General features: G+C 39.9%; 1 long non-coding RNA gene across 1 annotated transcript; it reads right to left on the bottom strand.

Moving 5' to 3' along the window:
• Positions 30 to 14,903, bottom strand: LOC110394923. The gene is made up of 3 exons (XR_002436028.1): positions 14,735 to 14,903; positions 8,964 to 9,014; positions 30 to 86 (listed from the first exon to the last, which is right to left on the bottom strand). It is a non-coding gene; the product is annotated as an uncharacterized LOC110394923 (long non-coding RNA).

Below are 15,357 nucleotides of genomic sequence, written 5' to 3'. Positions count from 1 at the left end.
ACAGGCTGAGAGAGCTGGGGCTGTTCAGCCTGTAGAACAGAAGGCTCCAGTGGACCTGAGAGCGGCCTTTCAGTATCTAAAGGGGGCTGTAAGAAAGAAGGGGACAAATTCTTTATCAGGGTCTGTGGTGATAGGACAAAGGAAAATGGTTTCAAACTAAAAGAGGAGAGATTTAGATTAGATATAAGAAATAGGTTTGTTTACAATAAGGGTGGTGAGGCACTGGAACAGGATTCCCAGAGAGATGGTGGATGCCCTGTCCCTGGAGACACTTAAGGTCAGGCTGGATGGGATTCTGAGCAACCTGATCGAGCTGTAGGTGTCCCTGTTCATTGCAGGGGAGTTGGACTAGGTCTCTTCCAACTCAAACAAATCTATGATTCTGTGATTCTATGACTCTTCTATTGAACAAGGCTGATGCTCACAGGGACGTGCAGAAAAGACAGGTCAGGGTCATATCCAGACACTGAATCACCTTTTTGTACTCATGCTGGACAACTTGGCGCACAAAGCCACTGAACTATTAGTATAAGCCATAACAGTATGTGGGCAGTGGGGTTAGTATGCACAGAGTCTCCACAATGCCACTCTACTGCCATCCTGAAGGAATACCTGGTATTTTAAAGACAACTGACAGCACTGCATGTGAGAAACACACCAGGGCTCATTTAAACTTTACAGAACAACCACAACAGTGCTTGCAAGTAAGTCAGGATTCTGTTATCTTAAGACACTGGAATGCTCAAAAGTGAAAATTCAGCTTTTGCCACATCAAACCTACAACTGCACCTTCATATGCTGTGTGGAGCCATGTCAGTGTCCCAGTGTTTCCATCCTCCTAGGTTGGGTGGCTTGGCCACAGGAATCTAGTCTTTCGTAAGACAACCTAAATAGCTTTTCCTGAATAAATGCGAGCTAAAATAATACACAGTTGGGTGAACAGCACAATATTTTCTATTAAATTTTGCTCAGTATTAAAATGTGAATCCTTTTCTCCCATGCTGGAAGTCTTCATGATTCCGTGTCATAAACATTCATGCAAGAAAATAGTACTAGTACATATTTATGGAAAATTTTATGCACATACATACTGTAGACTTTCATTTTGAAATGTATTTCTTGTGAGGCTTCAGACAAGAAACCTGATGAAGGTTGCATTCATCCACTCTAGGAGAAGAAATAATACCATGTGACAAATCACCATCAAGAAATGCAGCTCTCTTGGCAAGTATTTAATATTAGCTAGAGAGTGAAAAACAGCTCACACGGAGAATCTTTGCAACATTTATCAAAAATTTTAATAACAAATACATAAAAAATAATGCAATCTCCTAGCTATAGCTTGTTAAAACTTGACTGAAACTCAGAATTTCAGCAGAACATTTCATTAAAATTACAGCTGCCAAACAAAACTGAAATACATTGTTAATGATAATTTATGCAGCAGAATTTCATGCTTTTTAACTAGTTCCATCAACTCAACTACTGGAAAAAAAAAACACACTAACAAAATACATTCCTAAGGACTCCCTCTGCGATATGACTGAATGTAAAGAAAATAGGTGTAGCAATAGGAAGTAGATTCACTGACCCCATGCAGCTTGTTTTTATTTTATTTTTAATAAGTAGAAAATCTGACCTGGAAACTGTTTCTCACTTGACAATTTCAAAAAAAAAAAAAAAACAAAAAAAAACCCACTGAAAATTAAAGAGGACGAAATGTGTATGCACTTTGTCTAGAGACAATAATATTATCCAGATTTTTATATTTATTTAAAACCAACTAGTTATTTTATATTATTATATTATAAATATTATATGGTAAAGTACTCATTTTCAGTTCTTCCTCAACTACAATTCCGACTGATAATTATTTATAGTTATTTCTAAAGTAGCAGTAGCAACAGCGTGCAGCTACAATTTCTAAACTCCTTATAGAAGGCACTTGTCCCTTGTCCCTAAGAGCTAACATGCTGACTGCTAACTTCAAAAGTGAGGAAACTATGGCTTCTAATTTCATATTTGCCAAGGATACAATAGAGTGAACACTGGCATCATGTGCAACAATGGTAATTTCCAGAGGCATACTAGCCCATACTAGAACCAAAAATAGCAAAAATTACACAGTCCCTTATGTAGACCCCCCCTCAGAACATGGATGAAGTGGATTTTAGTGAGGGTTTAGCAGGCAGGAACTTAGGACCCATCATAATTCACAATATTATCACCGAATCCTAAAGCAGATGTCAGAGGGTTTGCACTTCCTATTACCCCGCATGCTGGGGGAGCATCTTGAGGTTGCCAATACTCCCACTGTCACTGACATTGCAGAGTACAAGCAGAATTCTTAGGACATTAAAAACGGATGCACTTAATTTCCATTTATTTAACAAAATATCAAGCCCTTTGGGACAACAAATGAATCTTGTTTCCCAAGATTATGGCCATGATTTATGTGGATATTTCTTCCACATTGACAGGGGTCTCAGGCAGTGACTATAGTCTTTCCTGTCTCTCTTCACCTCCACTTTCTCGTGTCAGTCATGATGTACTCCATGAAAGTTTATCTCCTAGGGCTAGGGATTTGACCTCGAGACTGCAAGCAAGTCTTAGTCAGTGTCACAAAAAAGCACAGATAGGAAATTGAAAGGTTTTTTTTTTTTCTACATTCTTCAAGCAGCTATAGATACAAGCCTATTTTTACTCCCTCTCATATTCTTTGGTTTGGATTTTCAAATTAACCTGGGAGAGTTCAAATCCGAAATCCAAGTAAGCCATAATGATTGCTTTCTCTTCATTATACTCCTTTCCCCATGCTTCAATAACCAAGTGCAGTAGTCCTTCCATGCTAAGAGGAGACTGGATGTTCAGAATTTTATGTGGAGGAAAAGTCTACCCTGTCACTGAAATTACGTCACACCTTTGTAGGAAGGGAAGCCAATAGGAGATCATAGAATCATAGAGTTATAGCATACCCCAAGTTGAAAGAGACCCACAAGGATCACTGAATCCAACTCCTGGCTCCACACATGACCAGCCAAAATTCAATGCCTACGTCTGAGAGCGGTGTTCAAACACTCCTTGAACTCCAGCACTTGGGGCCATGCCCACTGCCCTCTGGTGCAGAACCTTTCCCTAACCCCCAGCTGCCCCTCTCCTGACACAGCTCCATGCCGTTCCCTCGGGCCCTGTCGCTGTCCCCAGAGAGCAGAGCTCAGCACTGCCCCTCCGCTCCCTGTGAGGAGATGCAGCCGCCATGAGGCCTCCCCTTAGCTCCTCTGCTCTGGGCTCATGGCCATGCTGAACCCTCCCTCCTGCCTTCCCAGGCATTGTGGAGAAGGGTACTTACAGTGCCTCAACAGTGCCCAGGAAACTGCCGCACAGCACCTCAAGAGACTGAAGGACAGGCTCTTGAAGGTGCGTCAGTGCCTAACTGCTATTGTAACCAAGAGGCTTAAGCACTTAAGTCCTTAAATTGAGTGTGCAGAGAAAGAAACAGGAGAGCAGTAGGCAGGGGCAAAAACACCCTTAAGCACACATGATTTTGAGTGAAGTATTTATGCAGATCAAGAATTTACTCCCTTCTAAGAACCTGGTCCACAAGGGACAGACATTTGTTACCTTTGGATCACGGCTTTATAATATCTCTTGATAATCGTGAAGAAGCACTCTCATTAAGGCAGAGATGATCCCTTTTACCCAGGCAAAACCTGCATTTTCACTAGGCTTGTTATCTTCATCCTAGACACAACAAAGTTCAGTCTCTCCTACTGACATGCAGCCCTCTAAGGTCTACTTGATGCTATGGGCTGTTGCTGGGTGCAGTGTACCACCTTTCCCCTAAAACTGTAAGAGAAGGCACAGCGCTTCAGAAATTGTTGTGTAGGTCTTGCCAACACAGCTGGGCCCAGGATACTGAAAGCTTGGTTCCTAAACAAATTGTTGGACATTTGAATGACATTAGCCTATGTCTCATTAGAGTTGACTATCTTGAATCAAAGTAACAGAAGACACGGGTATTCAGCATTTTCATTCAAAGCTAAAATATATGTTTTGATGTCTAAACTAAGTTCAAGAATTCTCTCTGTGATCTGAAAAGAATTTCCTTAAGGTGTGGAATGTTCTAGATGTATATGCTAAGTTAAAAACATACTTAGTTTCTATTTCTTACTTTCACATTAGCACCTTTCATTCTAATGATTTGTCAGTAAAAATAATGTACAGACAAGAACTTACTTCAAAACTCTCCAAAATGATGGAAAAAAGCAGTGACTAGATAGATAGAGTAAAAAAGTGTACCTCAGGTGTTTATAGATGTACAGGTTTTACTTCAGTATGGAAAGAGAGGCTGAAAGAAACTGGAGACTAAGAAAAAAATCACTGAGGATCTGCTTATGCCACTCTTATCTACATGAAACCAAATCTTGACTTATATACAATTAAAGCCCAAGGAGCAATGATAATCCCCTTCATCCAAGATTTCTGGAAATATTGGATATTAGCTCGCTCCTATTAAGTTGTATATTCGGAAAAATTTCTTCTCCGAAAGAGTGGTGAGGCTCTGGAACAGGCTGCCCAGGGGAGGTGTTGGAGTCACTGTCCCTGGAGGTGTTCAAGAAACGTTTAGATGTTTAGATGACACTGAGGGACAAAGTTTAGTGGTGTATATTGGTGATAGGTGGACCGTTGGACTGGATGATCTTGGAGGTCTTTGCCAACCTTGATGATTCTATGATTCTATGATTCTATTCTATGATTATTTTACTTCACTAGGGATGCATGCTCTGTCCAAGAACAGAAACTTTCTGTGCAGAACAAAGGAAGTTGGATAAAAACACACACACATTCCTCTCTGCTCCCTTATTTACACATTTTATATGTGAACCAATAAACTACACATTTTTCATCCACACTATTCATATTGAACAGAGTCATGACAGAGCAGTGCAGGCTGGTACAAGCTTTCAGTGAAAATTGTAACCCATCTGGAGTGTCGAAGATCACTCGATTGTTTCAAGGTATTTTTAGTGAGGACAGTTAATCTTTAAATTAAAAAAAATAAAAATCTCTGTCCTCTGCCAGATGCTTTTAGTGGTGTGTCAAGAACTTGACATTTTTGCCTGTTAGTAAGAATCAGACTGTTTGAGGCTTAAGTGATTACTCGAAGACAAAATATGGTTTATTCTATGCCTGATAGCCAGTTTACATAGTCATGTATACTTCTCCATCTTAATGATAGCTCTATAAATGTTATAATTTGTAAGATTAGGAGACAGTCATTTGTTTTACACTGTAGCAAAGCATAACATTTTTCTTCCCCTCTGGAGAGAATTTTGTGGTGTCTGCATGAAATTTTGAATTTTTATATGCTAATTAGTTGTCGTTGATCTTATGACAGGAATAGTATCCTAAAACAAGGACCTGAGCTTAACTGTACAAATAATGTGCATCAGCAAGCATGCATAAGATTATCAAAGAAGCCATGTGAAATCCGTATTTATTTTTCTACTCTTAAGTCATAGTTCAGATCTTTAGTAATCCACAGAAGCAGGCCATGACAGAGTGAACCTTTCCCTGTTGGTTGCCTATTGTTCTAAGTGGGACTTCCATCACTATCAGTGCCTCAGCCGTGTGTCATCTGCTGGAGGTAATGGCAAAGTGTCATCAAGAAGAGGTGGTGCTTGAGGTTTCTTTCAGGTAGGTGCTGACTGTAAGGAACTACCTTAATTCCAACAGTGTCTCTATGATAATCACCTAATGCATGGGTATCACTATTCTGCATGGGATTACACTTTGCAAGAACGACATGTTTCCCATTTCCTTTTTTGTATCTCCTCACACTTGTCGTATCTCCTGTCATGCTTTTAGCTCAGTTCTCTTCCTGCCTCTTCTACACTGTTCCCCATTGTCTCTACCTCAGTTCTAGTCTAAACTGTCACTCAATCCATTGTACCTACTTAGTGTTCACATTGTCCCTATTCCTGACTTTCTTACTTGCCCTGTTCTACCAAGAGTTCACTGAGCTCTCCAGAAACCACAGCTACTGGACAGAAGTAATGAGTTGGACTAAAACTCTTGAATTACAATTCTGTCCTATATATTTATATACTTTTTAATAAACTAAACTAAGTTTGTAAGTTTCTTCATACTGAATGTCCAATCTTGACATTCTTCTTGTTTTACCTGAACTTAAGCATGAATTAATTGTGTAATATTTACAGCATAATTCTGAAACCAGTATGGGGAACTTCCCATAAACTTAACACAGCAACCCACATAGATTGGAAAGCAAGCTTTCACTATTGTAATTATAATTAACTTGTTACAGGTGGAGAACATGCTGGACCACTTGTATCTCAGAGGACTTTTGTGCCAAAATGCATCAAGACTGTAGTTTATCTGGAGAGTAAATTCTTGGTTTTCTGTGAGTTGGCAGGTTGCAGAAGCCATACATTTTCAATATACACTTATATTTGTAGAAAATGTTTGATTCTGCTGTAACAAAAATATGCTTATTCCTCTTCCCTGTGGATTCTAGGCTTTCTTTAGTGTTCAAGAAGATATATGTCATTGTGGCCTTCCCATACTTGAAAGGAGCATATAAACAGGAGGGGGAACGACTGTTTACATGGGTTGATAGTGATAGGACAAGAGGCAATGGATTTTAAACTAAGATGGGAGATTTAGGTTGGATGTTAGGAGGAAGTTTTTCACACAGAGGGTAGTGACACACTGGAACAGGTTGCCCAAGGAGATTGTGGATGCCCCGTCCCTGGAGGCATTCCAGGCCAGGCTGGATATGGCTCTGGGCAGCCTGGTCTAGTGGTTGGCAACTCTGCTAACATCAGGGTGGTTGAAACTCCATGATCTTTGAGGTCCTTTTCAACCCAGGCCATTCTATGATTCCATGATTTAGTAAATTGCACTTTCTGCAAAACCTAATGTTTTTGTCTCAGGATCTTTTGGTACCTCAAACACGTAGCTGAGTATCAGCAACACTCATTTAACAGCCAAGAAAAAAATCTGAGGTTGCAAAAATGACTCATTTGGGGTCAGAAATGGAATCAGAGGCAATGTAGGGAGTGGAAGTCTGGAGACTTCTGTTTGCTGCACTTCATTCACTGACTCCCTCTGCAGTATGTCTGTGGTGACTTTCATTTGAAGAGTGAAGTTAAAGCTTCTAAGAAGTAGAAAGCATTGTATTTATTTATCTGCTGCACATGTACAGAGATTTATAACTTGTATGCATTATAACAGTATATTCGTTGCCAATGGTAAGCAGATCCCTTGATCAGAGATGTCCCCATGTTTTCAGTACACCTTGGCTTGTTTCTTTCAGTACAGACAGACAGATACATAACTATATATACAAAAATGTTCACTCAAATTCATCTGAGCCAATACATATTTACTCTGTAATAATGCATAATGCCTGATAATTCACCTTTCACAGTGAAACTAAGACCATTACCAAACTGCAAAGCATAATCTTTGTTTTGTTTTGATTTTTAGAAAAACACGCAAAGCTTCCAACACACCCCAAACAGGTATTCAAAGGAAAAGCCAACAGCCATTGTTTGCATCAATCTTTGCAAAGTAAAACCACAGTCACTATTTAGTTCCTTTTCTGATTCTGTTTCTTGCATCATCCTTTGGAGTATATTGCCTCCTTAATCCTATGTTACCAGCTGCACATTTTCTCTGACATCCAAGTCTTTCTACTTAATCCAAAGTGAACTAGCAGGAAATTTGCATCGTTACACTGCCCGAAGTAATGATCATTAGAAACTGAGCAACCATATTTTAGCTCAACTTTATCTTAGGCATCAAAATTATAAAAGATAGCGGAAATATAAAAAATGAGCTCTCAGAAAAGATATCCTCCTCAGAAAATTGCTGTAAGAAATTAAAGAAATCGATGAAGAATTAAATCCTATCCATGGAGTTTTAATAATTAGATAATAAATTCTATTTAACTTCACTATTATATTTCCCAGATGTTTTAAAATGGAGTATAAAGTCTAGTATTTAATATTATATTCTGCATAATGGGATAGTATCTCCTACAAAGTGAATTAGCAAAATGGATATCTGAATAATTTTTATCCTAAACACGTGCAAGTATTGCACAGATTTTGAGACCATTAGGAAAACAGGTAAGTTTTTATTTCCATAGCAGAAGATGTTCTGCTGTCCCATATCTGCAAAGCTAAAAGGATATTCTTTATCTTCTCGGGCATTAAAGAAATGTTGAATAATTCATATCCAGAAGTACTAACTCTACGAAAAATATTATGAAAAAAAAGACAATTTATTTTATTAGTTTCTCAGTTTGAAGACGTTTCAAAATATTTGTGAGATACTAATTTTACAGATGTAATGTCCTTGGGAAATGAAACTTGATGCCTGCTTCCCTAATCAGCCTTGACTCTTTTGTTTACTTTATGTATTATTCAGTTCCTGCCTGCACGGTCCTTACTGAAAAAAATAGATGAAATTCCTGAGTAGTGGCAGAATGGATATTTTTAATTATTCGTGGCTATCATAAGATTTCAAATCACTACTGAATTCTTGGATTACTTGAGAGGATGTTTCATAAGCTTGAATAAGAGGGAGACGGGAGAGATAACGAGGCATGAAACTATTTTTTCTTCGACCATAAAAATGAAAACTTATAAAAGACTCTGAAAAAAAAAGAGGGAAAAAAAACTAGTTTTTGCAGCTTTTCCAGTCAGTCTGCATCTTGGCAGGTAAATTTATCAGTAAAAAGACCCTGAAAAGTTTTACCTTTGCTCTGCTATTATAATATATCACCGCAAAAGATTGAGCAACTTGGGAAATGAAAAAATATCTTTGTTAAACGGGATAGTAATTGTAATTTATTTCTCAGGTATTTTGCGTGCCTTTGTTGACATAGTGAGTATGCTGGTCCCTGGGGTGAGATTATGGTACTCGTCACTCACCGAGCCTGAGACTCCAACTTGGTGTGAGTGTAATTTCTCTATTACAAAGACCTAGGAAAAAAAAAAAACACAAAAAGACAAAAAAAAAAAAAAAGACATCAGAATGTGGGAATTTATTAACCTTGGAAGAAGAATTGCATAAGGAATTTCAACAGCTACAAGCCCAGTATTACTTAAAATAAACTATAAAAATGATCAGATTGAGTTCTTCATTCCTGCAGTGTGCTTCCTACAGCAGTGTCAGCCCTGCCTCAGCCTGCTGTGGATGACGACAGGATTTAATTAGTGCAGATGGGAATTTCATTCTCTGTACTCAAAGGTGGGTGTCTCTTCTTGTGCAGCCCCAGGATGCCACCTTGGGTGGCTCTGGTGTTAGAAGAAACTGAGTGACAGCAAACACCTAAAGGCCACTTTTAGACACATTGGATGGTACTTCCATGATTTTTGGCAACAACCTGAGTTTGATTCAGTAGAGTAGTCTGGAAGGAAGAGGTACCATATCCTGTCACTTGTCTGCTGAGTCAGGCCCCTACCTTAATGTCTGCTCTGCAAAGCGGTAACAAGCACTCCCCCTTTTATTTTTTCCCTTTAGAAACAAGAGGAGATTCCCTATCTGCACTCATGTCCCATGGGAAGCTGCACATAAGCAGCTCGTTTTACTTGATCCATTTTATAAATCGAAAATGTATTGGCAAGGAATAATTGTAGTCTCAATATCTAACTTGTACAACATGTCACCAAAGGAAGTCTGAATAGTTTTTCTTTTTGAAATAGATTTTTAAAATGCAACCCACAGGGCTCAGGACTACTTTCTGTATCAGAGTACCACAGAAAAGACACATGTGCTACCACTAAAAATATAATAAGCAACTTTAATGGCTTCTTAATGGAAGGAGCTCTTGTCCCTGTGTATTTGAAAGGCATGCATCATTAAAATACTAGAAAATACATATCTGCAGATCAATCCTACTGTATTCCCATGAAGTTCTTTTGAAAATAGTACAGTTTTTAGTACTGCTGAAGTACCTACATCTGAAGCCCAGAACACTGGGGAATAGTTTTAAGACACAATTCAGGTTAGAAGATTTGTCTTTAAACCAACTGATGAACTCTGTGTGATGTCTGATCCGGTATGGCAGCAGCAGCATGGTAGGGACTGCCTTATTCTATTCTTGGAAGACTATCCACAAGCACTGGGCTGAGCTTAACTTGCTGCTGTATGCCTTTACCCCAAAGAATGGGAAATACCACTGGTGGGCTCCAAATAAATGGAGGGGGAAGTTATCTGCAGGTTTTAAATAGATGTTAGGATGCTGTGTTATTGTGTATCACTGGCTGGCTAGCTCAGAGGTTGCCCGTGCTGCCTGTTCAGCACTACTGAAATGTAGTTACCTCCAAGGTACCTGAGTGCAGCATGATGACAAAAGCCAAAACGGGCACAAATTGATGTGGATGGGGGAAATTTTTGTACAGATACTAACACACTACTTACGACTAAAAATCTGCCATACAGAATTTCCAGTCCATGTAGAACTTTTAGATTTCATCTATATTTCCCAGCTTTTTCCACAAAGGATCAGCATAGTACTCAGATTATTCACTTGTACCAGTTCCTACCAAATTTTGTAAGTAGAGAGCAGTTTATCCTCAGCCCATCACTGCAATCTTTAGGTGTTCCAGAGACTAATGAATTCCTTGTCCTCATTGTGACAGAGGGAGAAGTTACAAACCTCTCTCTCACAGGGTATGAATTGCTGCTAAAAGCTCAAGATGAAAATCCACTGAGATGTCTAGCTTGTTGTTTGGAAATCAGTGAAGGTTAGGGTGCCAAAAGAGGAGTGACATCGCTCTAAGACTTTTGGACACAATAGCTATCTCTAAACAAAGGCAAAACAGAAAACTAAATTCAGATTGTTTAGTTCTCTGCCTTAACTAGTAAGCCATTCTTTATATCTGGCGGTAACAGGTGATAAATTGGATTGAGGGCGATATAAAACATGATTACCACCTCAGGTTGAGTCATAGGTCAACTTTGCAACCACCCCAAGGCCAGGATTTTACTTGGTCCCTTCTCCAAGTGTCTAAGTAGTAAAATAGAAGATAAAAATATATATTAAAAAACTGCAGAATTATAATTTTTTTTTAAATTTGTATGCTAAAATTCTTTAACTTGGCTTTGAGTTTCTGCTGATTGTAATTGCACTGCTGGATTATTAAAATCAACAAACAAACAAAAAACTTACAATGATTTTTTGTGAAAGAAACTTCTAAGAGGCCAGATTAGTCAACTAAGTTCTGGGTTGTATTTTTGTCCTCATTCTAATGAGCCCTGTGATGTCTGGAGGTATATAGCATTTTGTCAAACCAAGAGCAGTAGAAGTGCTGCAAACCTTTTTTTTTTTTTTTCCTGAAGAGACTTTGAAGTGAACTTTGTTCATAGGATTTGCTAGAAGCAGAGAGATTCAGTCATTTCCTTATTTTAAGGTGCATCCAACCTACATATCAACCTAAATGAGACCTGGAGGATGATCCTTTCTCTTTATGGATGTTGCAAGAAAGTCATAATGCCTCTCGCAAAAGAGGCATCTAGAAAACTCATATACATTGCATTATGGAAGAAAAATCACTCCAACTTAATCTGTTCATGGCACTAATTGCCAGTCCAACCACCTATTCTTCAGCCAAGCTTTGTGGGAAAAAAAAAAAGTGACAAGAAGTGAAAAACGTCCTTCTGTTATGTATTCTTTCAGCTAAAATAATGTAGATTTATAGCTAAACAATGATAGTTATAGTGAAATGTCAGAATAAACTTCTGTATTGCCCATAATTCTTTGCAGGTGCTATGTTTACAGCAGTCACATGGCATCAACCATGCCCTTGTGCAGAATTGGAAAAAGAATCTGCAGAACTGCAGAAGCAAAACTCAACCAGCACTGAACATCAGGAGACCTGGGAGCCCTCTTAGACTCTGACAGACTGTTAATGATTTGGGCTTTTCTTAAAAGTGCTCAGTTTCCAAAATCCCTCAAGTTTGTTTAAGATATCTTTTATGCATTGTCAGCACTAGACCTATACGGATCCCTCTGATTTAGAGCTCAAAATGAAAGATTGCCAACACTGAGATGGTGTTACCAGGTCACATGTTTGCCATGTGAAAGAGGAATGAGTTCAGACTCAACACTTAATGAACTCCAATTGTAACATAAGGCAGACTTGGAGTCTCCTGAGAACAGAAGTACAGTGAGGCCAAAGAGGATCCCACCTGGCAGTTTTATCCTTATGCCCTAACCTGTATATTATCCACGTTCTAGGGATAAGTTTGATGCTGGCAGGAAACAGTTTGTGAAGCACATACGTCGCTGAACTCACACTCTCACCCCAGCCCCTTTCTCTGGCTCTAGGAGAGAGATGTACAACTGGGTCTTCTGAGCTCATCATGTAGGTCTTTCCGTCTTCTCCATCTTCTGGGAATGAGGGCCCCAAACACAAATTTCTCTTTGCTAGCTACAGGAAGGTAACCAGCCTCATTCTGCCATTCACCTAACAGAGGTGAGCCCAGAGAATAGGCCCCACAGGCACAGATGGGATTTTGCAGCATTTTGCCTGACTTGGACCAAAATGGTGTAGGCTGATGACTACAATAATCATGACGTAACTGCACAATATTTCTATATAGTGTGTTTCTGCTAGCTTGACAAGACAGTGTGTAGTAAAACACATTGCACAGGTCTCCTGTTGCAGGAGATATGGTGTATGCCATAGTGTATTTCAAACCACATCTCCCGGTGTTTTGAGGCTTCTCGATCAGAGAGCAGAAGGAATTTTGCCCCTGAAGAGCTTCAAGCTATTTTCTCTTCACTCATCCACAGGGACAGAACATGAGTGCTCTGAGGCTGCTTTAAATGATGCAGGGATAAAAAAAGCCTGAGAATGCAAAGGGTATGAAAAGACAACTTAAACTGCATGCTTCAGCCCTTCTCAGTTGCATTAAGAATACCTTGGTGACAGCTAAGCCTGTGACTCTTGGTAATTACGTTGGCCATTTTGATGAGTTTTTGGCTCATAATAGCAGGACATGGAGAGAACAAACTCTGTCATGACAGACACTGATTGTAAGGATCTGTATCTTCTTCAATATTAGGTAGAGACACTAGAAACTAAATCCCTATAAAGCTGGCAAGATTTTAAAGATCAAATTCAAATGATATCCCTGATTGACATTCCAAACTTGAACTCAAACATGAACCAAATCCAGGTCAAAGTATTGTCAGCCCATTTAGATACACTCAAGTTGTCATTACCTGACATGCTCTTTGGTTGTTTTTTCTCTTTAACAGACAACAAATCAACAGAGTTTTTGCTTACAGTAAGCTACCAAACACAAAGGTTTATAAAACACTTAGAATTATCTTGCCAAAAGTTGCAATAACGGAAGGCAGCAGTCTTTACTTTTACAGCTTTCCAGGTGTAATTGACCATTAGGCTGGCCACAGTGATTGTAAATATTATTGAACAGGAGAAAGATTTTTTATTCCTTTCTTTTAGCATCTTTTCAAAATATTATCACTCCTCACTCTCCTAACTCACTATGATGAGGGCTACTTTTTAATATGGATTATACATCTTCTCAAAACTTTAAGACAGCCTGGCTGAGGACGACCATTTATACCGTCCAAAAGATACTCAGTAGTACAAGATTACATTTTCTCCCTGCAGAGAATGAGCTGTTTGGTGGTAATTGGATCAAGAGAACAAAACCAAGCCAGTACACAGATTCCCATCCACCTCTGTATGTAGCGACCTGCAATGAGGACAGGAGGTGAGCTTCAGGAGCCACTGCAGTCATTCTGTTTGCCCAGGGCTCCAGTGCTGCCCACCGAAGCAAGGCTAAGTCTCTCTCTTGATCTGGAGCCAGCTCAGTGCCTTGTTATAATTGCTGGGCACACGCTGCATGTGGGGTGTGTTGTGAGTGACAGCAATCAGCCTGAGTCTGACATTTCTCTGGATTCCTCTGAGATCAAGACCTAACGGCAGAAGAGCAGAGAGGAGATAAATGCATGGGGCCACGGAAGCTGAAGCTTTCCAAAGCGGACGTTAATGTCTGCTGAAGTGATGCTAGTACAACAGCCGCCTGGGACATTCCTGCCATAACAATTATTGTATATGGTCATCAGTGTGCTGGCAACAATAACCTTTGGTTTTATTTTCAGGATAAACCTTCCTCAGGAACCCTGCTTTCCAGAGCAGAATGATGGAACTCAAAGACACTATGTTTATCAAAATCACTGTAGAAATGAGGAATTATTGGATCTAATGTTACATTAGGAAGACCCACAGGTGCAATGATTGACTACACAGGAGGTGAAGCTGCATCCACTGAACACTGGGACAATGCAAAGCATGTCCAGGGATGACTACACAGGAAGCCTCACTCAGTGTATTCCCCCAGTGTTTCATATTACCAAAATGATTCCTAGCAGCCAAACCTCTACCTAAGATACAGATATGATTCAAATATGTAGTGGACCGGGAGAACTAGGCTTAGCTCCTACCTGAGGAGTTCCTGAGTGAGGAGAGAAAATCAAATCAAAATGCTTTGATTTACATTTTCCAGCACCTACTCTAGTGACAGGAAGAGCACATGGGGATCCAGCTGGGGTCTCATGTCCAGATCCTGACTTCACGGCACAGAGTCCCTGCCCGTTCCTACAGCTGGGAATCCCATAATGGTGAGGCACAGCTTGCTTGCTGCTCTCCTCTCTGTCACCCACCTCTTCCATGTTCTCTGATTTCCTGCAGTTCCCTGCCGCAAGATTTTCTTAACAGTTTCCCACTTTATATAAATTCCAAGAAAAATGTCAGATTTCAGTCTCTCACGAGCTTTCGGCATGTGCTGCAGAGTATGTTAATTGTGATCAACCAGAGAGGGAGGAGGAGGAAGCAGTGCCGAAGGACCTGCGCGCCCTCCCCCATTAGCAACGCTAGGATTACGTGTAAGGTCTTGATAACACCATTCATTCTTAAAGGGCCACTTTTTGTCAGTCTGGTCACGGCAGCCGGCCATGAAAGCAAAGGATTTGGGGCTGGGAACCTCCAGACAGGGTCTTTGTCTACACCTTATAAACAATTTCCAACACTCTCCTTCTAGTGTGATTTTTTTCCATGACCTCTTCCCTTTGTGCCTCTCCTTAGCTATGGGCTCTGACCTTGTGCTTTGTCCATCTTTTCTTTGCCTCCTTGACTTCCAAGTTCACCTTCCACTTAGGATCTCCTGCCATCAGCATCCTCTGCACCTTGTCTCTCACCTGGCCATGCTGAACTTCTCCATTCCCTAGCTGTGCTTTAGCCACAGACTAGACAGGATAGCCACAGGATAGAGAGGGGAGCAGGGATT

The sequence above is a fragment of the Numida meleagris genome, chromosome 2 (genome assembly GCF_002078875.1).
Source record: "Numida meleagris isolate 19003 breed g44 Domestic line chromosome 2, NumMel1.0, whole genome shotgun sequence".
NCBI classification, from domain to species: Eukaryota; Metazoa; Chordata; class Aves; order Galliformes; family Numididae; genus Numida; species Numida meleagris.
Note: the sequence above shows the minus strand (reverse complement) of the source record. Positions and strands in the feature narration are given on the sequence as shown.